Source organism: Ruditapes philippinarum, unplaced genomic scaffold, assembly GCF_026571515.1.
Source record: "Ruditapes philippinarum isolate M1 unplaced genomic scaffold, ASM2657151v2 ctg566_1_1_1_1, whole genome shotgun sequence".
In the NCBI taxonomy this organism is placed as follows: domain Eukaryota; kingdom Metazoa; phylum Mollusca; class Bivalvia; order Venerida; family Veneridae; genus Ruditapes; species Ruditapes philippinarum.
In genome coordinates, this window is record NW_026858381.1 from 98,646 (window position 1) to 122,926 (window position 24,281).

The 24,281-nt window shown below is 33.2% G+C and overlaps 1 long non-coding RNA gene across 1 annotated transcript in view; it reads right to left on the reverse strand.

Moving 5' to 3' along the window:
• LOC132753034 (uncharacterized) overlaps window positions 1-24,281 on the reverse strand; it is a 60,441-nt gene that overhangs the window by 12,367 nt on the left and 23,793 nt on the right. The window contains exons 6-7 of the long non-coding RNA XR_009628894.1: window positions 17,344-17,395; window positions 12,631-12,703 (exon numbers count right to left, since the gene is read on the reverse strand). This is a non-coding gene — a long non-coding RNA (uncharacterized LOC132753034). The remainder of the gene's footprint in view (window positions 1-12,630; window positions 12,704-17,343; window positions 17,396-24,281) is intronic.

Below are 24,281 nucleotides of genomic sequence, written 5' to 3' on the forward strand. Positions count from 1 at the left end.
AGTATTTTTTTTTAATCAATCGAAAAACTGGTGACATTACCTTTAATTCTAATACTAAACACTGATATAAATATCTTTAGAGCACTACGACTGCCACAGAAATTATTTCTTTATTTCAATTAAATTGTACACTGTCACATATTATACGAATATGACACTATGAATTTTTTGTTTTACTATGTTTGTAAAAGTGTCTAAAGTAACAATTTCTAGTACCAATTTCTAATATCTCTTTTCAAGGAAAAAAGTACAATCTAAAACTATTTGTACAATAACAAGGTTTTTGTAATGCAGAAGAGAATAAAAAAGCACAAGGTTGTAAAAGTACCTTGATCGAAATATTAAGTCAATGAGTCATTTTAGCCTTAAATAGAGGACCAAAATCCACATCAAAATTTGACGAAATTGTTGAAAATTCCAAATTTCATCTTGCAAATTTCAAAACCTGAAAGGATTTACCCCAACAAGCTCAATCTTTTACCATATGGTTGTTCCATTCACCTTCACCTCCTGTTACTTTGTCATGATAAGACAGGCAAGATGCAAGCCCTAAAAGGTGACTGGCAAAATCATATTTGAATAATAACAATAACAAGAATAGAAATCACACAGCAACTAACTGTTGGTTTAAACTGGTGTAGTCTTGTTGTTTACCATTGCCACTCCCATCCCAGAACAGACTCAATCTAACAGCGCTCCTGCCATATTTTCAATTTGAAGAAGACCTTTCATATGGGTTAACTTATCTGAATATGTAATTTTAAATGTCATGAATGTATCTGCATGTAAAAGGAAACCTTGCTATATAAAAGATATTCCTTGTAACCTGATTCATAACTTCCTCTAGACTAAACCCATTCATCCCCCATACTTCATATAAGTAGAGATATTTAAAGGCCAAGAGCTGGCAAGTACTTGTAATGAATGATGGCTCATCAAGGGTCAGGTCAGCATGGCCAGACAGGCTCTTAAAAGATAGCGCATTACATACAGAAAGACCAAACTTGACAAAAAAAACATCATTGATGTAACTTTCACCAAGATAAGTTCTAACCTTGCTCCTTTCACCTTGTCCAAACTTCAGCAAATGCAGATTTTTCTAAGGTAACCCCTGTTTCAAACAAACAATTACAGTTTCATTGTGCACTACCATTCACTATAGATAAATCCACCCAATGTGTTAACCTTGGTGCAACTTAAGTTTGTTTGTACACCCCAATTAACTGGGCAAACTCAAATATCTTCGTTCTGGAGGAAGTCCATTTTTGACATTTGCAATTTACATCCAGACATAATATTAAGATATAATTATATACAATGCAGCAAGTTTAGATACAAATTGTTAAGGATTAAACTGTTGTTGTGTTCTTCAATCTTTCTAAGCTACTTACATTGCATGGGTTCTTCTTTTCAGTTCTTCTTTTCAGTCAAATGCAAAAAGAAGCTTTTCTATCCAGAATTATTTTATAGATACAACATCCAATAAACTGTAAATAACTGAACACACATATCGCAAACTAAGAGAAATGTGATCTCTTTTTTTGCGTAATTAAAAGAAAATTTACTTCGCACACTATTATTGATAGATTTCTATCAAACAATAATGTCTGATTTTTTTATTTCCTAGTCACTTGGAACTGTTATCAATATTCCCATCTCTTATCATAATGTCTGTTACATAATGATGAATCGTCTCCAAAGACCTTCTATCAAAGATACTCGCACCAGACAGCCAACATCAACTCCCGTTATATGTCCTTCAGGCAGGTATTTTACGCATTGTAGACTCTCCGTCCAAGGCCTGCCTCGAAAACTTTCCAAAGGCGTCATTCTTCTTGCATACAATGATTTGAATAAATCTAATTCCAAACAATTTTTTTGATTGGAAAATATTTGTGCAAATCCAAAGTTCTCTCTGTATTAAAGTGCTTACTCGGGAGATTTGTCCAATTTATGGCGCAGACAATTTGATTTATCATGCTAAGGCCATTGATAAATACTGCAAGGACGCAATAGGCCGGCATCTGGTTTTATAATTCCGCATTCAATAGCATCGGAAACTCTTGTGCAAATTTTTTATTTGTAGTTGAAATAAAAAGCTTCATTAGCTCCATAATACAATTATGTATGGTACTGTCGCAACCTCACAAAAGAGGGAAGTTTTTAAACAATATACTGAGCATCTCTGTATATAACAATCAAACATAGATCCGAGCTTTCCAAATATTTCGGAAAACACTTAATCAAAACTGCACTTCCACATTATAATATATATTATTCAATATTAATGATAGTGAAAAAGAAAGACAATACAAGTTAAGGTATTGCATACAAAACGTTGTGAGCAAGATTTACAGTCATTATAAGATCCCTTATATACGATGTTGAAGATGTTCTGTGTCTACCTAAATAACCCCTACATATACCAAATCATTGTTAATTGGTTACTGCAATCTGAATACACTATATTAAAGCAGTCAACATTTTAGTGCCCTGGGTCCTAGTGGCATGGCTATTATGATTATTACTACTGGTATGGCTCTACACTAGTGGCAAAGTCTCCACAAGGTAAGGGCCGAGTAGCAAATATTTGCCAAAAGAAAAACACAGACAAAAAAAGAAAATCACATTTTTCTAGTATCAAATGAATACCCAAAGGAATGGAAAACAATAAATTAAAATCCAAATACAAATTATCCCAGCAAAATAACTTTCCTCACCAAAAACAACTTTTCCAACTTATCCTTCAAAAATGCTCATAACAAAATATTGCAAGAATTTCAAAATTGCAAGAATTAAACGTTCTTTTTTATCATTTGTCAATAGTAGATATTGTTGTCTCATATATGGCATTTGATGACACCTAGCAGTTTTTTTATTTGGTTAAATAAATGGCACTTAACTACTGTATAATATTCAGCCACCTAGTTGACACATCCTTGAGAGCTGTTCACATTTGGGTATTCACAATACACCTTTTCTTCTGTATAGATGTAAATTATCAGACTCATCCAAAAAAAAAGAAAAAGAACAAAAAAGATCTCCCTCCAAAAAAAATGTTAATTTCACACATGACAGGATTCTGTGTACCTTAATGGAGAATTAAACATACAAACTGTCGCAACTCCTTCCACGTAAATATCTAGGTTTAAGGCAGTCTTCTTATGAATTTTTTAATATATTTTCACAGCTTCAATGTAAAACTTCAAACAATTTGTGCTTCCATAAAATGAAAACCTTTCAGAAAGAAAATATATTAGGCAAGCTAACTATGTATTTCTGTCTGGGTCATATTGAAAAGTGTCCAGCTTATTATTATGTTGCCTTAAATTTACATATAGCTTAGTATTTTAATGCAGAATTTGTTAGTTTTGTCAAGTTTTCAATAATTTACATTAAGTTTTAGTGTATTTTATACTAGATAAATGCTGTCAGTACTTATATGTCATCTCTGGTAATGTTACCTCAAAAAGTACAGTAAACTGTAGGATACCAGACGACAATTGGGAGGTAGTTAATGATTATAATGCTTAAAATGCTTTGCACTTTTAAAATAAAAATCTGTACTGTTAACTTACAATAATTACAGTGAAACAATGAAGACAAAGTCTAACCATTTTCTACAGATACACCCAAAATTACCGGGATTCCATTATATCATTGAAATACATAAAACAAAGATAAAAGATAAATATTTAAAAATTATTATTATACCAAAGAAAGTTTTAATATACTGTAACGAGGGTTAAAATTTTGTTGAAAAAAAGAAAAAGCAATCCAACAACACAACAAAATGACAACAACACTGTCCGTATGATCTCAGAGTTGACAAATGAAAATATTTAAATTCTTGACTGTTTGACAAAAAAAGAAATGCAAAATGTATTATCAGTCATTGATAGTACAGCTAACAATTCAAGAGCAAATATTTTCTTTACCTTACTGGATGAAGAAATCCTCGCTATATCAAGTATTTTTCTAAAAAGATCCATTTGTAACAATAAAACTGTTTAATAAATAATAACTAAAGGCTAGCACACACAGTTTTAAATAATATTCCAAGTCAATTCCAGACAGACAATGCTTGTGTAGCTTGAAACTGCGGAATAGAATAACGAAATTCAAAATCGATGAGATAATATTCCTAAATTCCTGCAGCGTAATATCTGCAAATGCACTGTGCATGCTAGCACTTCCCGTCCAGACGTGAAATAATTATATTCCCTATCTCTAGCTAGTCACCCAGCAATTGCGCAATAATTCAAGTTTCTCTAGCCTACAATACTGTACCATCGCCAAACTTTAAATGATCGTGGCTTTCTTGAATCATACGGTTAAGACATGTTAGACAGGTTACTGTAATATTCATGACCCAAGATTTTTTGGGAGTGTCTCAGGGCCAGCTCGGCCACTTGATTCGGCGAGACAATTTTTTCATTTTTTCCACACAATTCAGCAGAATGCAATAATTACTTCTAGCTATATTAATGTATTCGATAATAATATTCACAGCCATAAACCTTCCAATAGCAACAAATCAGAAAAATTCTGATTTAAATCACTTTTTTTTTTTTCCGCCTTATATTTCCTCTGGATGTTTAAACATTCACAATCATCAGGAAATATTTCACTCAGATTAATATTACATTTGCAATGCAGGTAAATTATTCACAAATATTTCAAATCACAAGACACATAGTCAATGCAGAAGAGAAAACAAACAATACAAGAATAGACATGGCAGTACAGACAAAGTTATTTAATTAACTTCAGCGGGAACCAAAAAAACAACAACAACCCTATATAAGCAGAATTTTTTTAAATCAAGACAACATCATCCGGGAGCTGACTGTTGTGAAAATTTCTGTTGCTAAACTAAGGCTGAATCAGTCACTTCCTTTAATATTGTGCGTTCAAAACTTTTTTCCTTACGCAAATCCAGTTGAACTTTTTTTCTAGATAAACTGAAAAAAAAAATGGGATTATTTGCGACTTTTAAAAATATGCAGACAAGAACAATCAACCAGTTTAAATGATGAAAAAATAAATGAAAAGACAAAATGTTGTCATCTTGACCTTAGTGAGTTGATCTTATGCTACTGCGCAGTTTGCTACGAGATTTTACTGAAAAGAATTTGGGAGCATTCTTATCCTTTATCCCGTCCCCTCTACAGATTGTGTACATCCAAATATCAACCGACAGAAATAAATTTAGAGGCAAAAACCCCCTTTTTTACCACCAAAACATAACCATATATCACTGATTTTCACCGTTTTTATTTATTTTATTTTTTACTTGCAACAGTTACTGCTAAATCCTTGTTTTATGTTATGTGTAATGCATTGACAGGGTGCAGAACAATAAATGCCAAGCTGTCGAAAACTGCTGTGCATGGAATTCCCGAAATTTCTAAATCCAGAATGTACTTCAAAACACTTCTGATAAAAGTAATATGTCCTCAACAAGATTACTTTTTCAAAATTCAGAGAATTCATTTAATGTTTAAACAGAGTTACTTCAGCAAAGAATGTATAACAAAGAAATTTTAAGGTATTCTGACAGGCAGATGATAAATCTTTTTGAAAAACCAAGACCAATTCTCCTCTAAATCTTCACTTCTGGGGCTCTTGTAGAATTCAATTTGGTGGACAAATGACTCGAGATAACATTTTCACAGGAAAGGTGCCATGTTGAAAGTTTGAACAAACACCTGAAGATGAAGAGTGTAATGACAAGAATGATTATAAAACATTTTCATGACCTTCATACTCTACACCTTTGATGCAATGATCAGATCTTCTAACACTTTCACAACATTCATATGATCATCTTCTTTAAATTCATATTTTCAAACCTTTCATAAAAGTACAAAATCTGGAACCAAATTCTCACACTTTTGATATATCTAAAATAGCATTATCACTCTTAATACACAAGGACTTTTGTGCCTGAAGTTTCATACTCACTCTTTTGATACAAGAACCTTCAAATCTGAAATAACATTCTCACACTATTGATGTATCTGCAAGAACATTCTTTCTCTTTAGATACAAGGATTCACAAAATGATCCACACACAGTACAAGTAGGTTTACTTTATTCTTACATATACTGAAACCACATGGCAAGATCTTTAAAATCATCCACAATACCTCATTACTAATATTAATACATGTTCATTTTCAAATTGATCTAGTCAAGATGTGCCCTAGAATTAATCAATTTAGAAACCATTTTTCTCTCAGAAAACTTGGTCTAAAGTAGAACAAACTAGAAATGTGTCCATAGGACACGGATGCCCCCACACGCCACTGTTCTGTCAATCTTATGACTCTAGGTCAAATATTTTTTGGACTACATGTGCCACAAGTTGAAAACTAAAAATCAACAAAGGGCCATAATTCTGTTAAATTTGGTCGCAGCAAAAATTCCTTCTTTAACACCATCTACACATTAAGGTTGTTAATCCCTGGAAGTTTAAGCAAAATCTGCCATCCGGTTTAAGAGGAGTTGCGTTCACAAAATTTCTACATAGTATATAATGAAAAAATCAACAAAGGGCCATCATTCTGTTAAATTTGGTTGCAGCAAAAATTCCTTCCTTTACTGCCATCTACACATTAAGGTTGTTCATCCCTGGAAGTTTAAGGAAAATCTGCCATCCAGTTTAAGAGAAGTTGCATTCACAAAATTTCTACATAGTATATAGTGAAAAAATCAACAAAGGGCCATAATTCAGTAAAATTTGGTCGCAGCGAAAATTCCTTCCTTTACTACCATCTACACCTTAAGGTTGTTCATCCCTGTAAGTTTAAGCAAAATCTGCCATCCGGTTTAAGAGGAGTTGCGTTCACAAAATTTCTACATAGTATATAGTGAAAAAATCAACAAAGGGCCATAATTCTGTTAAATTTGGTCGCAGCAAAAATTCCTTCCTTCACTACCATCTACACATTAAGGTTGTTCATCCCTGTAAGTTTAAGCAAAATCTGCCATCCGGTTTAAGAGGAGTTGCGTTCACAAAATTTCTACATAGTATATAATGAAAAAATCAACAAAGGGCCATAATTCTGTTAAATTTGGTCGCAGCGAAAATTCCTTCCTTTACTACCATCTACACATTAAGGTTGTTCATCCCTGTAAGTTTAAGCAAAATCTGCTATCCGGTTTAACCCATTGCTTCATGAGCATTTTGTGAAAAATGGCTGTTTTCATTGAAAAGTCTCCCGTTACAAGTTCAAATTGCTATAATACTATAAAAACTGCTTCAACACTAATCAAACTTGGCACAAATGTTGACTGGACCATTGCCCTTGCAACAACATGCTCAGGCTTAAATTTTCTGTTACCATGGCAACGAGGGGACATCTCAAAATTGCCAAAAATCACTATTTTGCGTTGATTTTTTCCATCAAAATTGATTTCAAAGTGCTGCAACTTCTCAATGGATTGAGATAGAGTCAAATGCTTTTCAGCGTTGGTTACACGTTACCTTATGATCAATCTGGGGTCATTTACAGCCTCTCACAAGTCCAAAATTTTCTTGGCGATGAGGGGGACTCCGCCCCCCTTCAAACCCCCAAACAGAAGGGGGCACATCCCCCTTCTGGCAACCCCCTGATGTATCTTTTGGTTGGGGGGCCGCGCCGAAAAAGAGGTCACTTTTTTTAACAACATTTCTCAAACAAAAACAAGTGTTTGGGGCCTAAATAAGGCATTTTTTCATCATTTGAGACAAAAAAGTGGGGGTGAAAAAGGCGTTGAAAGGCGTGTATATGAAGTAATGGGTTAACAGAAAATGATGAAAATACTTGAAATTACCCTAAATCGCGTTTTTTCATGTTTAAACATGGCCTGTCATATAAATTTGAAGAAAAATTGTTGTTTTGTAGATTTTTTGATTTTTTTCATTAACCCATTGCTTCATGAGCATTTTGTGAAAAATGGCTGTTTTCATTGAAAAGTCTCCCGTTACAAGTTCAAATTGCTATAATACTATAAAAACTGCTTCAACACTAATCAAACTTGGCACAAATGTTGACTGGACCATTACCCTTGCAACAACATGCTCAGGCTTAAATTTTCTGTTACCATGGCAACGAGGGGACATCTCAAAATTGCCAAAAATCACAATTTTGCGTTGATTTTTTTCCATCAAAATTGATTTCAAAGTGCTGCAACTTCTCAATGGATTGAGATAGAGTCAAATGCTTTTCAGCGTTGGTTACACGTTACCTTATGATCAACCTGGGGTCATTTACAGCCTCTCACAAGTCCAAAATTTTCTTGGCGCTGAGGGAGACACCGCCCCCCTTCAAACCCCCCAAACAGAAGGGGGCACATCCCCCTTCTGGCAACCCCCTGATGTATCTTTTGGTTGGGGGGCCGCGCCGAAAAAGAGGTCACTTTTTTTAACAACATTTCTCAAACAAAAACAAGTGTTTGGGGCCTAAATAAGGCATTTTTTCATCATTTGAGACAACAAAAAGGGGGGGGGGGGTGAAAAAGGCGTTAAAAGGCGTGTATATGAAGTAATGGGTTAATAGAAAATGATGAAAATACTTGAAATTACCCTAAATCGTGTTTTTTCATGTTTAAACATGGCCTGTCATATAAATTTGAAGAAAAATTGTTGTTTTGTAGATTTTTTGATTTTTTTCATTAACCCATTACTTCATGAGCATTTTGTGAAAAATGGCTGTTTTCATTGAAAAGTCTCCCGTTACAAGTTCAAATTGCTATAATACTATAAAAACTGCTTCAACACTAATCAAACTTGGCACAAATGTTGACTGGACCATTGCCCTTGCAACAACATGCTCAGGCTTAAATTTTCTGTTACCATGGCAACGAGGGGACATCTCAAAATTGCCAAAAATCACAATTTTGCGTTGATTTTTTTCCATCAAAATTGATTTCAAAGTGCTGCAACTTCTCAATGGATTGAGATAGAGTCAAATGCTTTTCAGCGTTGGTTACACGTTACCTTATGATCAATCTGGGGTCATTTACAGCCTCTCACAAGTCCAAAATTTTCTTGGCGATGAGGGGGACTCCGCCCCCCTTCAAACCCCCCAAACAGAAGGGGGCACATCCCCCTTCTGGCAACCCCCTGATGTATCTTTTGGTTGGGGGGCCGTGCCGAAAAAGAGGTCACTTTTTTTAACAACATTTCTCAAACAAAAACAAGTGTTTGGGGCCTAAATAAGGCATTTTTTCATCATTTGAGACAACATAAAGGGGGGGGGGGTGAAAAAGGCGTTAAAAGGCGTGTATATGAAGTAATGGGTTAAGAGGAGTTGCGTTCACAAGATTTCGGGACGTACGGACTGATGGACGGACTGACTGACGGACGGACGGACAGACAAGTGCAACGCTATATGCTCCCACATTGTGGGGGCATAAAAAGGTAAAATAAAGTTAAGTTAAAGAGGTTCAGATAAAAGATTTCAGACACAATTTCAACTAAGTTCATCTAGATATACCATTGTCACACTTCATACTTTTGTAAGCACACATACATACAATATGGAAATAAAATAGGACATATAGGTACTAATGCCAGACGTCACAAAATTATAGTCTGAACCTCTTTATAAAAGAAATCAAAACCCCAGCAAAACAACTCTTATAATACTTATTGGAGACAGTAAGTAGATGTGTAGCATTACAGGTGTGGTTAAATATCTGCCACAGACATCATTTTCTATCTAAAATATTATCTGACATTATGTCAGACTCGTCTCCTGCAGAATTATATACTGTAAAACAAATTCACAAAGGTACTTGAAATGCATCATTTCTGAGTAAAGTTTCCATCACCATTAAAATATACAGCGTGGTTGACATACTTCGAGACCACTGACTACCAATTTTCTCTAAATAAATGGTCATGAATATGTTGAAGGGAGTGTGTGGGGATAGGTTTTTCTGTCGAACTATTCAATATCATCCTTGTTAGTATTTTCCCACCGTGTGACAATCTTTTTACAATGGGTTCAATTGTAATAATTTTTCATCCCTTACATTAAGGTCTTTGCTTAGAGCTTTTAAAGTCTTCCATATTTTCATAATATCATATCATATAATTATTTTCTTCAAGCATTTTCAGAAAACCACAGACAAAAGCTTCCATGTTCCACACTGATCCATGTTTGCATCATACTTGCTACAATATTAATGGAGTATACTATTTGTGAAGTCACTCAGTGTGCCACAATCATGGAATGCACTTTTACTAAATTAACAGGATATACTGAATGGTAAAGTACAATACAGCAATTTAGTGAAGTAACATTCGGTTTTAGAGATTACAACGTTCAATAGCTTCAATTTACAGCATACACAATTTATGTAAATTGTAAGGTATATTTTCCTTATGTAATGGTCTTCATACATATTGTATACCTGCATCAAAGAACAAAATATCAATGTAGGATAAGTCTTCTCCTAACCTTTGGCAATAAGTAATACCAAGGTCTATTTAAATTCATTACAGACTAAAAAGTGACAAATAAAGGCAAATATTTCAAAATGTATGCTGGACATCTTCGGTTAAAAACAAACTTCTTTTGTTCTTTAATTTGGTTAAATTTGGGCAATTATCTACATCAAAGAAGTATTTCAAAAGCTTTTGCTATAAAGAAAACAAAAATACAAAATAAACCAACAAAAATACATTTCATCATATACAAATATCATTTCAACTCTTAACAGCTTTTAGCCTTTGCCACCATCCAGGTCCGTCCAACCAGGTTCTATGTTGTTGGTAGTAAATTTATTTTTTTGTATATCGATACAGACTATCCAAAGCCAGAGCTGGGCAAATCCTTTTCAGAAATAAATAAGACTTTAAAGGCATAAAAACAACAACAAAAAACAAAACAGAAACCATTCTGAAATTTGTCTGCTGGTCTATACTCAATGGCATGAGCTTAATACAACCATAAATTTCAGTTTATATCTCCAAAAAGTCTGCCATCTGTATGGCAGTAGCAATTCTTGCTATCTTCTGCTGCAGACAGTTTAATCAGATTTTAGTGATCTTTTATAAGATGCAAATTTTCCTTTATGTTCCATGTTAATCTGATAAATCTCCAAATATTCTACATTATCTTGGAAAACAAAAACAGCAAAAAAACGCTGCTGCTGGAATAGCAATTAGATTTCGTCTGGTTGAATAACATGCATTTTGGAACCAGCCTGGTGTAATCAGTGTCTTTTAGATGCTTACCATGCCTTTCTAAATCAGATAGACAATACAATCAAGCTTCTCCATGATAATCGCTATTCAGATTGTCTTTTGGCACCAAAGATGTGCTCAAGTTGTATGATAATTGGCTCCCCTTCATGAAGTTTATTGCCCAAGTATTTATGTTATCTAATTTCCAGCACTTTTCAAAGTTTTAGGGCATTTTGTGCCTGCATGCAATATCTTAAGCCTAGTATGGACCTTTGGCTATAAAGGCTGAATTTCCTTCTTCTGCCTTATCCAGTCTTATCCCCATAAAAGAGACTGACTCATAAAATAATCCAGGAACTTTTACATTATTATCCATATGACTAAACTTTACTCTCTCAAAACCTTTAAATCACTAATATCCTCAGACACCTGAACATTTCTATCCTCAGACAACTTTACATTACTATCCCCAGACATCTGTCAGATATTTTTATAATACTATCCTCAGACACCTGAACATTATTATACTAAGACACCTTTACATTACTTTTCCAAGATCTTTACATTACTTTTCTCTGACACCTCCACATTACTTTCCTCCGACACCTTAACATTTACTTCCCCAGACACCTTTACATCCTCAGATATCTTTATATTACTATTACATTACTAGCTAATTTTTAAAAAAAGGTTCTCAGTGTTTCAACATAGTTCAGAACAAAAAGGTCGAGACCTCTTTGTTCAATATATTATTGTTAACAAGGTTATAATTTATTATATAATGTAATTTCTTTCACAATTACAGGGCTTTACTAAAATGTTATCAAGGCCAAATACAAAACTGTTGAAAATTCCTCATTATATTAAGATTTAGTATAATTATATGGCCTTTTTTATAAAAACAAACACCATTTTTACATTTGTATTATTTGAAAGTAAGCTATGAAGTTCTGTAAAATTGTCCAGATTTCTTACGTTACCATGCTAAAATTTCCAAACATTAGGGGGCATTGGGTTATTGAAGAACAAAGATAATAAAGTTGCGAAAGACTCAAAAACTTTCATTTTATTATAATTAACTGTACTCTTGTCACCAGCTGCCTGCTGGGAGATTCCGTCTCTAACAGTCTCCGTCCATCATTTTTTGTCTACATTCTTGTCTATATCTGTTGCATCGTCAAATAATCTAATTCATGTAATAATGCAGAAAGGGCCATAACTCTTTCAAAAGAAAAATATAAAGCAACAACAGTGATACACATAACAAAAGTTATGGTCCTTCTCTACTGCCCATATCATCAATTGACAACAAAAATTATAAGCAATACCAATATTAACAACAAAAAAAACAGAAAAAAAAAAAAGAATTTCAGCAAATAATTTTTTAAATATTAAAATTTACTTTCCCAAAATATGACAAAACAATACAAAAAATACAAAGTACATACCTTACAACGTTACACTCAAAGACAATCCATGACGTCTTCACTAGACTTCCAGCCAATGACAAATAATATGAAACTGAAAATAAATTCATTGATGCGTAAGAACAACGTAGGAATTTTTTCAAGCAAAAACAAAGCACCAACAATCCTGTCAAAAACACCACAAAGTTTAAAAATAACCAAAAATAACCACATCACATCTATACAAGTTCATCTGAAACAAGTTCTACTCGATGGAGATGAAATGGGAATAGATTTGTCTTAAGTTATCACAAAGGGGAAGGAATTCATAACAGTTCTTCAAAACAGATATCAGTTACTTCCAAAGAAACTCTTGCAGACAGAATTAATAACACTTTAATTCATTTGTCAGTTGATGGGTAACATTTGGAAGTCATCCATAGTTATCTATTTGCCTGGAGGAAATTGCTTTCCTCTTTTACTGACTTATGAAGTCTGGCTGAGATAGAATTTACATCAGCAGAATATGCATATATAATCCTATAGCCTAGACATTTTCTATAAATTCCATGAAAAATGTTTCAAAAAGATGCCCTTCTTAACAGCCCCTTAAATATGAGTTAAGGGAGAATAAAAAGGTTTGTGGAGTAAAGAGTGCAAAACAAGTTGCATTGTATGTCAAGTGATGGCATGATGGCAATACAAACTTTCTTTGGTTTCTCCTTTTTTCCATTAAAAGGGTAAAAAACTTTTTGACCTGAACCATTGATTAGTTCATTTTCTTAAGAATATCAAAGATAGAGAAAACAGACTTTTGATGGAGATTTAAAACCAAAAACTTTCACAAATTGCTACAAACTGTAAAACAAAGTCTTCTACAATTATAGCATAATTCAAAAGCCATGTCCATTACAACAAGTTTACCAAGTGAAAGAAAAGAAAAGCTTAAAATTTCTTCTCAAACCCGGTAAAGAACAATTTCATCCAAATGATCTGTTAATTAGAGAATTCCCAGTTCAGTAGGATAGGATCAATATAGGAATAGCCTAAAAGTGACCTAGAAACTGTTTTCTTAATTAGCAGTCTTAATGTTTGTTTCATAACCATTGCCATACATATATAATCAGAGCCAATTCTCCGACAATCCTTTAAAATTTCGTTCAACTTCAATTAAACATGTATTAAAATAGAAAAGTTTCACAAAAGGGAGATAAAGGAAGAACAAAAAAATATTGTTAAAATTGCCGTACAGCTTTTCATATAGGAATATTAACAGTACACGAGTCTCTAGAAATAGCCATCAGCCAATGATTTTTCTGTCTCCCCTTTAGCAGACAGCTTTATTGATAAAATGTTCTATATTGCCTGCCAGACCTGATAATTGCCTTCAATACCATCAAGAGGTATAGCCTTTTTATTCATTAGGCCACCCCAGAACCATAACTTCACCAGTAAGCATTGTAGCCAGACAGGACCGTATATTTTTTGCCTTCAATCTCAATATTACCTTTAATGATATTATTTGCACAAGCTTATTGTATTCGATGTGAAATTGATGGCCTATGTTAGTTAATTCCGTATTACAGCGTTTTCTCCCCCCACATCCTGTCAAGATGAATTATTTCTGCTTTTTAACCAATTGAAATTTAAGAAAGTCTTGTTATTTTATAACAATAGAACACATAGTACATGTACAACTGCAAATGCAACTGTAAACATATTTAAATACCAGATTATATATGAAATTTTACACTCAATGCTTTGTAATGGTTGGTTCCAGGAATAGAATCAAGAGTGTTTCAATAAGCTTAATGCTTCCAACACAATCAAACTAAATTAAATTTGTAGAAGAACAAAAGACAACAAAAAGCATGTGTTTATGTGTCACAGTGTGCGAGTCTGCATATGTTTAATCAAAAAAGAAAACCATATGTTAAAATTAATTTTACTATAATGAAACAGAAAATATTATTTAACTTTTTTTTTTCCTTCATCATCATATTTCACTCCAAAATCATAGAAGCAAAAAACAATATTCCAAAGTTCTGAAATCTTGATCCATATTGCAAACTAAAGAAATTTTATTTCATTGGTGTGCATCATCATAGTGCATTTTGCTGCCACATTAATAACCAGAAATAAATTTTATTAACTGTATATATTTTCATATGTGTATTTCATTTCTAAACAAAGGTATATCATGGGTTATATCATTCATGTGTATACTGGGTGTATTTTCTTTATGTATATCATGGGTTATATCATTCATGTGTATACTGGGTGTTTTTTCTTTATGTATATCATGGGTTATATCATTCATGTGTATACTGGGTGTATTTTCTTTTATGTATATCATGGGTTATATCATTCATGTGTATACTGGGTGTATTTTCTTTATGTATATCATGGGTTATATCATTCATGTGTATACTGGGTGTATTTTCTTTATGTATATCATGGGTTATATCATTCATGTGTATACCGGGTGTATTTTCTTTATGTATATCATGGGTTATATCATTCATGTGTATACTGGGTGTTTTTTCTTTATGTATATCATGGGTTATATCATTCATGTGTATACTGGGTGTATTTTCTCTATTATGTATATCATGGGTGCATTTAAGCAGTGCATTTCATCTGCTTACATCATGCATATATATTTTGTTTGCTTATTTCATGCACATATACTATTGGGTGTTTTTATTGGTGTCTCCCTCTCGTTTATCTTATATGTGTGTATCATGCATACATTCCATTGCTGTGCATCAAGGATGTTGTTTTTTTATTAAGGTTTATTTTATTGATGTACATCATCATAGGTGTGCTTCATCACTGTATACCATCTGGTGTATGGATGTATTTGCATGTTAAATAGTACTCCTACATCATGTCATTAGGAAAGCTAGAAGGTTGAATAGTTCTCCTGTATGGTGTAGATTATCATGTCACTAGGAAAGTTAGAGGGTTGAATAGTTCTCCTGTATGGTGTAAATTATCATGTCACTAGGAAAGCTAGAAGGTTGAATAGTTCTCCTGTATGGTGTAGTTCTAACTATACAACCTACTACCTCATCTAGTATCCATGCTTTCTGTCAAGTTTCCCCTTCCAGTATTACTGCTATCTTCTGTATGGTCCAATATCCACTGCTTATTTCCTGATGGTCCAATGTCCATTGCTTTCTTCTGCTTGGTCCAATATTCCACTGTTTCTACCAAAGGGTCTGATATTGCCTGCTTTCGTCTTGATGTTCCAAATCCATTGCTTTCTTCAATATGGTCAAAAATATCCATTGCTTTTTTCTGTATGGCCAAATATTCATTGCTGTTTCTGTATGGTCCAATATCCATTGCTTTTTTCTGTATGGTCCAATATCCATTGCTTTCTTCTGTATGGTCCAATAGCTTTTTTTCTGTATGGTCCAATATCCATTGCTTTCTTTTGTATGGTCCAATATCCATTGCTTTCTTCTGTATGGTCCAATATCCATTGCTTTCTTCTGGATGGTCCAATAGCTTTTTTCTGTATGGTCCAATATCCATTGCTTTCTTCTGTATGGTCCAATATACATTGCTTTCTTTTGTATGGTCCAATATCCATTGCTTTCTTCTGTATGGTCCAATATCCATTGTTTGTTCTTGCCATGATTTCTGCTCATCTTTTCACCAGTATTCCTACTTCCTTAGTAAATATGTTTTCTTTTTCTTATTAACCAGTACTTATGTTTTCTTTTTAACTCAAATAATATTCTCAATAAAGATTCCACAAATTCTTGTTTGCCTTCTAGTTTCAGTCACTTTTCATCTTCAGCCAGCATCTTTGACTGTTTAATCCTGTTCATAGTATTCTTTTATTCACTGTAATAATGGTAAACTAGAGCAAACAGTTATCAGGATGTTGTCACCTGCAATACAGACCAGTAGGTACGAGCTTGCGAATATATCATACAAACCACAAGTTCGGATCTACGGGTTTATACAACAGATTACATTTAGACGTTGCTCTTTTCCAAAAGACAACTGGAAACCTTTGCTTCTATCATAATCCATTGAGGAACTTGTTCTTTATACAGCAGATCATGAGATGCTGAACAGGTAGGCATCAAAGCAAGTATGTCAATACATTTGTCTGTGGAGTGCTTCTTCAATGGTCTGTTAGGAAAATCATTTTTACCATGGTCAGGTCTGTGAAGTTAAGTGCACCTTCTACGGGCTGTTAGGGAAATGTTTCTTATTCCATGGTCTGTGAGGGAAGTGCTTCTTTTATGGGAAAATATTTCTTCAATGGTCTGTTAGACTTAGAGCAGAAAACTTGTACTTCTTCCATTATAATATTGTTGTTGCTCCATAAATCATGAAAAAAGTTGGTCTTCTTCCTGTGTCTATTGTTTTGTTGTTGTTGTTTTTTCCCCCATGGATCCTTAAGACTTGTCCCTCTACATTCTGTGCCTATGAATTGCTCACAGAAGTAGTTACTTTTAAAGTAAACTTAAATTGCTAAACAGGTATAAAACAATTTTTCAATATGGAGTACACACTGTAGATGATGATATAATACATAAAGGTCCACCTACACACAGACCAATTAGTTATTTGCTGCTAATTTCCTTTTTTGTTTGTACCAGTTCTATTTCTGATACAGGGACAATTGCTACCATAACCAACTGCTTACTTAATATGGCAATCAGCTGGATTGCAATTTATAAATGCTGGCAAATTCTGCAGCAACAAACCAGTCCTAAATGATATGCTTACCTTTATGACAACTGTCTACAACTAGCACAACTTTCTTCTGACAACATGACACCTGAAAATACACAAGAAATGTATTGTAGTCATATAATCAAATTTTGTGACAGAGCTTTATATTCAAAACATTCTGCCTTTTTTAAATTGAAATAATTTCCGAAAGTAAAATGCTACAATCAAGCAGTTTACCAACCATTATCAGATCATAACTTATTCTATGTGCTGGTTAGGCTGGACTCCATACTAGTGCCAAATGCCTCACATAATGCACCCATCCAATAGTAGTCAATTTATATCATTATGGAAAAGTATGACATTTTTTAATACTGGATCCATTAAAAGAGAAAATATACCTTGATTTTTGCTTTATTGATGAAGTAAATTGGCTCAGCAGCTGACATATACATGATAATAACATTTTTTTCCGATATAATTATCATGTACAAGCAATTGTTGTTTGACACAACTCTATCAAATCAAGACGGGCACTAGTGATTGGATGATTATACAGTGTATATATATTACAACAGGTCACATACAGTAAAATTAAAACAGATAAAATTGCTTTTATTGTATATATAGTTTCTATGCCAACACTTGTATAAGAATAAATAGATAAGCTGAGCTCAGCAAATCAGTCCACTTGGGATTTCCAGCTATGTAATGATCGGAACTGTCTATTAAGACTTCAAGAAATCAATTGCCTAAAGCCCCTCACGTGAACACTTAACCAAGGGGAAAAAATCCTCAGACAATGTGACATATTTCTACTGTTACCATGGAAACCTAGAATTATAATACATTTTTTTCTTTTTCTTTTCCTCTAAGCCTTATCCTATGCCACAACATACACTGATTTCTTCTTTTGCTAATGTACCAATTGTCTAGACTATTGATGGAACTAATCCCTAGGCTTGATGGATTCACCGTTAACAAATAACACTGAATCGCCGTTAACAAACAACATGGAAACGACCAATGACATTTCTCATCAACTACCGCGCAGACACCTTCAGAATCTATTTGCATATACAGCAAATTAAGGAAATTTACTTCACTCTACCCGATGAAGCTCAAGTTCCTGAATAAAATGTAATCAAATTGGAAAATGTTTACAGTAACAGAATTGTGAAACTTTCCACAGACTTAACAAGTAAAAACCAATCTCAGTCAAAGTAAGCACCTTCTTTGCTTGGTAAATGTTCGATGCCACAACTTTAAAAATCATACATTATTAATCTGTCAGTAATGTTCTCCGTTTTCAAGTTAAGACTATTTTCGCTTCCTTCTTTTCCTATTTTTTATTCATTTTCTTTTTTTTCTATTTTTTATTCATTTTTTCTTATTTTTCTGTTTTTACTATCATTTCATTATTCTTTTTTTTTATAAATGTATATTTATACATATTTTTATATAGATATTATAGTGCTGGGAAACGCCCTTCAAGGAGTGCCTGAAACTGATGATGAATCTACTGAACATATATCTATATAGATATTATATATTTAACAACTGAATTTAAAACTCTTACAATTTAGGTAAAAAAAAAAAAACTAAATTAAGAAGCTCTGTAATTAACAATCTATCATCTCAAAAAGATTTCACCAAATGCAAACATACATATTGATACGAAGATTAAAGTTTAGAAGAAGCGCATAAATTATTCTTTCTTACCCATGTGCGTGTAATTAAAAGCCATGTCACATCCGTCGTTTTAAACCAAAATATATTAATCATTTTGTAAATTACCTTAAAACAACTCGAAATTTGGCAAACAATTTACATGCAATTCCATTCTTAAGTGATGTCTAAAGTGACAGCCGTGCTACATGTCTACCTGTCGCTCATTTGAAAATTGTTTTCTGCCACGCGCCAACAGCGTTAAAATATATATATATATAATGCATACAAAGACATCATATATATATATATATATACTGCATGAATACATTTTAAAGTCTGATGAGCTGCTCTACGACACTGTAATGACTGCGTAAATCAAGTATATAGTTGCCACTCTGAAGGTGCGAAATTAATTCCATAGATTTCATTGATTTTAAGCTATTGACTAGACTGTACTAGGAATATTCCAATTAAACCATAAATATCGAACCAACATGAAAGGATTTTCACCTGCTCTAGTGTCTCGCAACGAGAATTAATTAGGTCAAGCCGTCTGTACACTGAAAACTGGCACATGACCTTAGAATAACTTTCAGATTAAAAGGCTGCTCAAAAAGAACAATTAATTTAAAAGGAATCAAGATCTTTGGAAGTTCTGAACATAAAAAAGATGAAAAAACACACAAGAACGATAAAGAAAAAAGCAAAGACTACAAAAAACGATTTGAAATATTTTCAGACAAAGCCAAGAATTCAGGAGAGGATGTCTTCTGAAATTCTCATAAATTGAAAGTTGAAACCGAGATTTTTTATGTAAAAGATCAACTAAACTTTCTTTTCTCAAAATAAGACATAACAAAAAATTTGGCATACAGAATATCTGATTATCAACAATCCTTCAATTCAAACTCTTTTAAACAAAGCACCTTGCCTGTAAAAGCAATTGAGTATAAGCTGGGTGTCTTTTCCATTAATATCACCAAGTATGACAATAAGAATAATCAAGCGAATATTACAAAATACAGAACAGTATGATGTCATGCTTGTTCTTCATTAAACTAATCAAATAAACAAGAAAACTAACCAACAATACGTCATGCTGAGTCAATGCTTACAAATTATTTCTGATTCAGAAGCTTCCAATTCTGAGAACAAATTAGTCGATGACCAACAGTCTAGCTTTATTACCAAGACAGCGGTGGATTCAAAGCAAACATTTCCCATGCAAGTCAGCAGCAACTATCACAGAACATACTTAACACATCAGCGAATGTTTCTAAATTCAAAATTTCACCATTTTAACTGAGTCTGCAACATTTTTCAATTTTGTCTTGTTGTATGTTCTTTAAGGATTTTGTTTTTGTCTATATGACTCTTCAAACTGTTTGATTGAATATAATTCTATCAATAACCTGCTACATGGATAGGACCTACCAGTCTGCCCTTGTACACGAGACAACAATTTAGCGTTAGAGGTAGTGGGGTAAAGGGGGAAAAGATTTACAAGATAAGGAAAAGCAGCTGATAAGATGTACCAAAATTCGAGGTCTAAACCCTTTTTTCAATAAAACAAAATTCTCAGACATCTATGCATCGACTCCAAATGAATATCTCAAATGCCAAAACTTGTACAAACTATTCAGCGTCATGTTTATTTGTCTTTTCTGCATCAGACAAGAAAGATGCACTGTTGGCATTGTGACCCCCATCTCTTTCTAACGATTTCTTGAAGAAACAATAAGACAACAATATACCACATCAAATAGAAGTGAAAAAAAGTAAACTTGGAGAGTTTATAGCTATTTCTTAATGGTTCTGCCATCGTTCTTTTCAAGAAATGCAGACAGAAAGCAACATTTTTTCAAGATACAATTATGAGCCTCTCTCAATCCGACTGGGTTGTTGGATTTCAATTAAAGCCCAGACTCAAGTAAATCATCTCCAAAACTGATCCTGTAACATCTGTGGCTTTTCAATACTGGCTAGACATTCTCTGAAAGCAATAAGCAGCACGCAAATATAAAAATGTCATACGGCCATATTAATAAAACCACTCTGATCGCGACATTCTAGTCTTAACAAATATACTTCCATCTTTAATACACTATTTTTTTCTTATTTTTTGGGAATAATTCTTTATGCATACAATAGAATCATTCCTTAAGTGAGTCTGTGTTATAAAACTTCTTTAACTTTTTGTGTCCCAGACATTATTAGTAATAAATCATCGCAAATTATATCTTAACTAATAGATGGGGATAATTCTTGTCTCAAATTTCCATTTTTGAGTTCAAATATAATATTTATACTAGCGTCATAAAAAAAAAGTTCTAAAAAACATTGCAAGCCCTTATTTGTTTACAAACTTGCATGCATAACTGCAATAACAGTTTGTAAGAACAAACTTATGCATAAAGAATGAAGTGGTATAGACAAGATATGATATATATTATATACGATTTCCCAATGTGGGATGGATCATTAATCGGGAGAAACGCATTATCATCAACAATGGCGCAAACGTGTCAAAGTCTAGACATCTGGATCAGTCATCTATGAAATCACTTTTCCGCAATTAATGGAAAACCGGCAAGTTTAATCAATACTGTGACACTTACAATAGATTTTATAATCATTATTGAATACAGCCTACACTCCATTGTAAAGCCATCTTTGTCACAATGTATCTTTTTCTTTCTTATCATTTGTAATTAATAAATTGTTTGTTTTTTTTTACGCTTGTTGTAACACGTTTTTGGTCATATCTCAGAAGTCAGTCAAGCTAACCTGCGTTCCTGGATGACAAACCAGTAATTAATCATTTTTTCACCCAGCGAGGCGACCAACTTCTAATCCTGCACGAGTCCAATATCAAATATCAGAGAAATTTTGTCTCGCACTAGGACTGAGCCAGTGTCCTTGGAACCTTGGATTCTGTTGCAATTATGACATTATGGTTTTTATAAAATTTAATTAAGTGACATGATAATGTCTATTCTTTAGAGAAAACTGGACACCAACGTTAGATACCTTCATTAGCAGTAATATAATGTTGATCAATTTTAGTAGTTTCTGTAATGCTTTCTTCATCTTTGGTTTTACAAGAACAATAAATTTGTGATAAAGTATCTGTCAACGTGGCAAGAACAAACATTTCTGTCAACAATACGACCACCATCTCCATCTTAGTCAGGTTTTCTATGACCATCAATATAGCGCCACAGAACATTTTCAAAATTGGTGAAAAAAGGCGGATTTGTCTAGCCATACGATTAGAGACCAAAAATGTCAATCAATAGTGTAGCCAATGTTAGACCATCCCGTGGAGACAGCAATAGCTAGACAAGAAAAAATAACCTTGTATCATTAGGAATTGATCATGAATGTATCCTGTCACAAAATGTAGATTGGACATTAGATCAATAAGTCTGTCTGCCAATATAATGTAGACTACAATAAAAGCCAATTCCATTTGTATTTGCATAGGATATACTTACTGTGGGCAAATTTTAAGTTAATTAATCCTTAACGTGTCTTAGAAGTTTGAGTTACAAGTTGAACACTATGACTTAAGTAGCCTTAAATGTTTTTTTCTCCCGCAAGTAGAGCATTTAACTTGTCAAGATGGAAAATATATGAGCTATAAAACAAAGCTTTTTTTGATCCATCAATGTCAAGGGGCATCCTCCCTCAAACTATATGATCAAAAAAGAGAGTACAGGTCATGTTGCACAGGTCATGTTGCCACTCAAACACTCTTTGACCTCTAACGGTTAGTGATGAACAATAGCAATGTTTGAAGACTAACCAATATCTATAGAAACTTAAACTTAGTATTTTGATGTCTTACAAACAAATAAAAAAATAACCTATAATATTGTTAAAACATTTACTGGAACTACTGTCAAAAAGAAAAAACTACAACAAAATTTGAATAAAAATTCAAGATGTAAATAAAAACATCACAAAATGGTCCTTCCATCCTTTCTTAATTGGCCTGAACTTTTTAGTTAGAAATATTGAACTGGCTGGGGGCTAATAAGAGAGGAATGGCCTTTCTACTTGTAACTAAAAAAAATCAACAAATGAGTGTTCAAAAACATGTTACTTATTACAATATCTTTAAGGTCACTTGTGGACAAATACGCAAGCAAAACATTTACGAAAGTATTTCTGACCATATTATAAATACAAGTAACAAAAATAATCCGGTTTAGCCTGTAGGAAGAATCTGCGCAGACTACTAATTGGCCTCTGATGTCACTTTAGACATCACAGGAAACTGTTGTCATTAATGTTAAACAGTACAGAATAACAAGTCTATTCCTTAAAAACATTTTTAAAAGTTTAGGCAGTTAAAAGCTGCTTACAAAATAATCACTGTCTAGACGATGCAAATCAAACCAGAATCAAAATCACTGTTTTATTATGTAACAATTCCTGCAGGGAGGCTATTAAAGTGAAGGTGAAAGTGGCATAAAGAACAGTATGATTTATGATGTCATATACCGTGGATTGTGAATTCATCAATGAATTAATTTTTTTAATTATTGCACCTGGTAAAAATAGATACTATAAGATATTCATATCCCAACCTATTAATGGACACCTTATCTTGATACATTCATTTAGATAATACAGGAATATCCCGCCTAGCAAATCCACTAGAGTGCAGGGTGACCTCTCCGGAATTGGAAAGCGTCTTCTTTATTGTCCAGACAAGAAGCTTTCCCTTATGGAATCGATACTTCATAAAGGACGTACTTAATTCTGTAATTACTGTAGTTTGGTGAGAACTGCCATTTTTCACCGCCTTAGTTTTGTCTCGGAATAATCCTCTACGGCAAGACAACTTCAGACAATCTATTACGCAGTCAACACACTAATAATTACATCGCAAAATCATCAAAGCTTTAGTGCTCCTGCTCAATTTTGTTTTATTAGACATCCTATTTCACAATTAGAAAGCACAGATTCACTTTATGACACTAGCAAATTATATCAAACGAATACAAAAGACAAGCTAAACTCCTTAACAAAAATCAGTAAAAAAAATGCAAGTTACATTGTTCTTTTTTTTCCTTTTATTATTAATGATGGCAAGACTATTTAAAAGCCAGACAATTTGGAAAAAGAAATTTTCTTTTAAAAATGAAGCTTAACCTTTAAAATAAGTGTGTTTAATTTGTAAAATGGACTTGTCCTTACTCAAACTTATAACTGTACTATGTTAATACTGATAGGAAGTTTGATAAAATTCTAAAATTAAACAGCTAACATTATTGTCCGTTTGTGCCAGCTGGCCTCCCTCCATTCTGGTG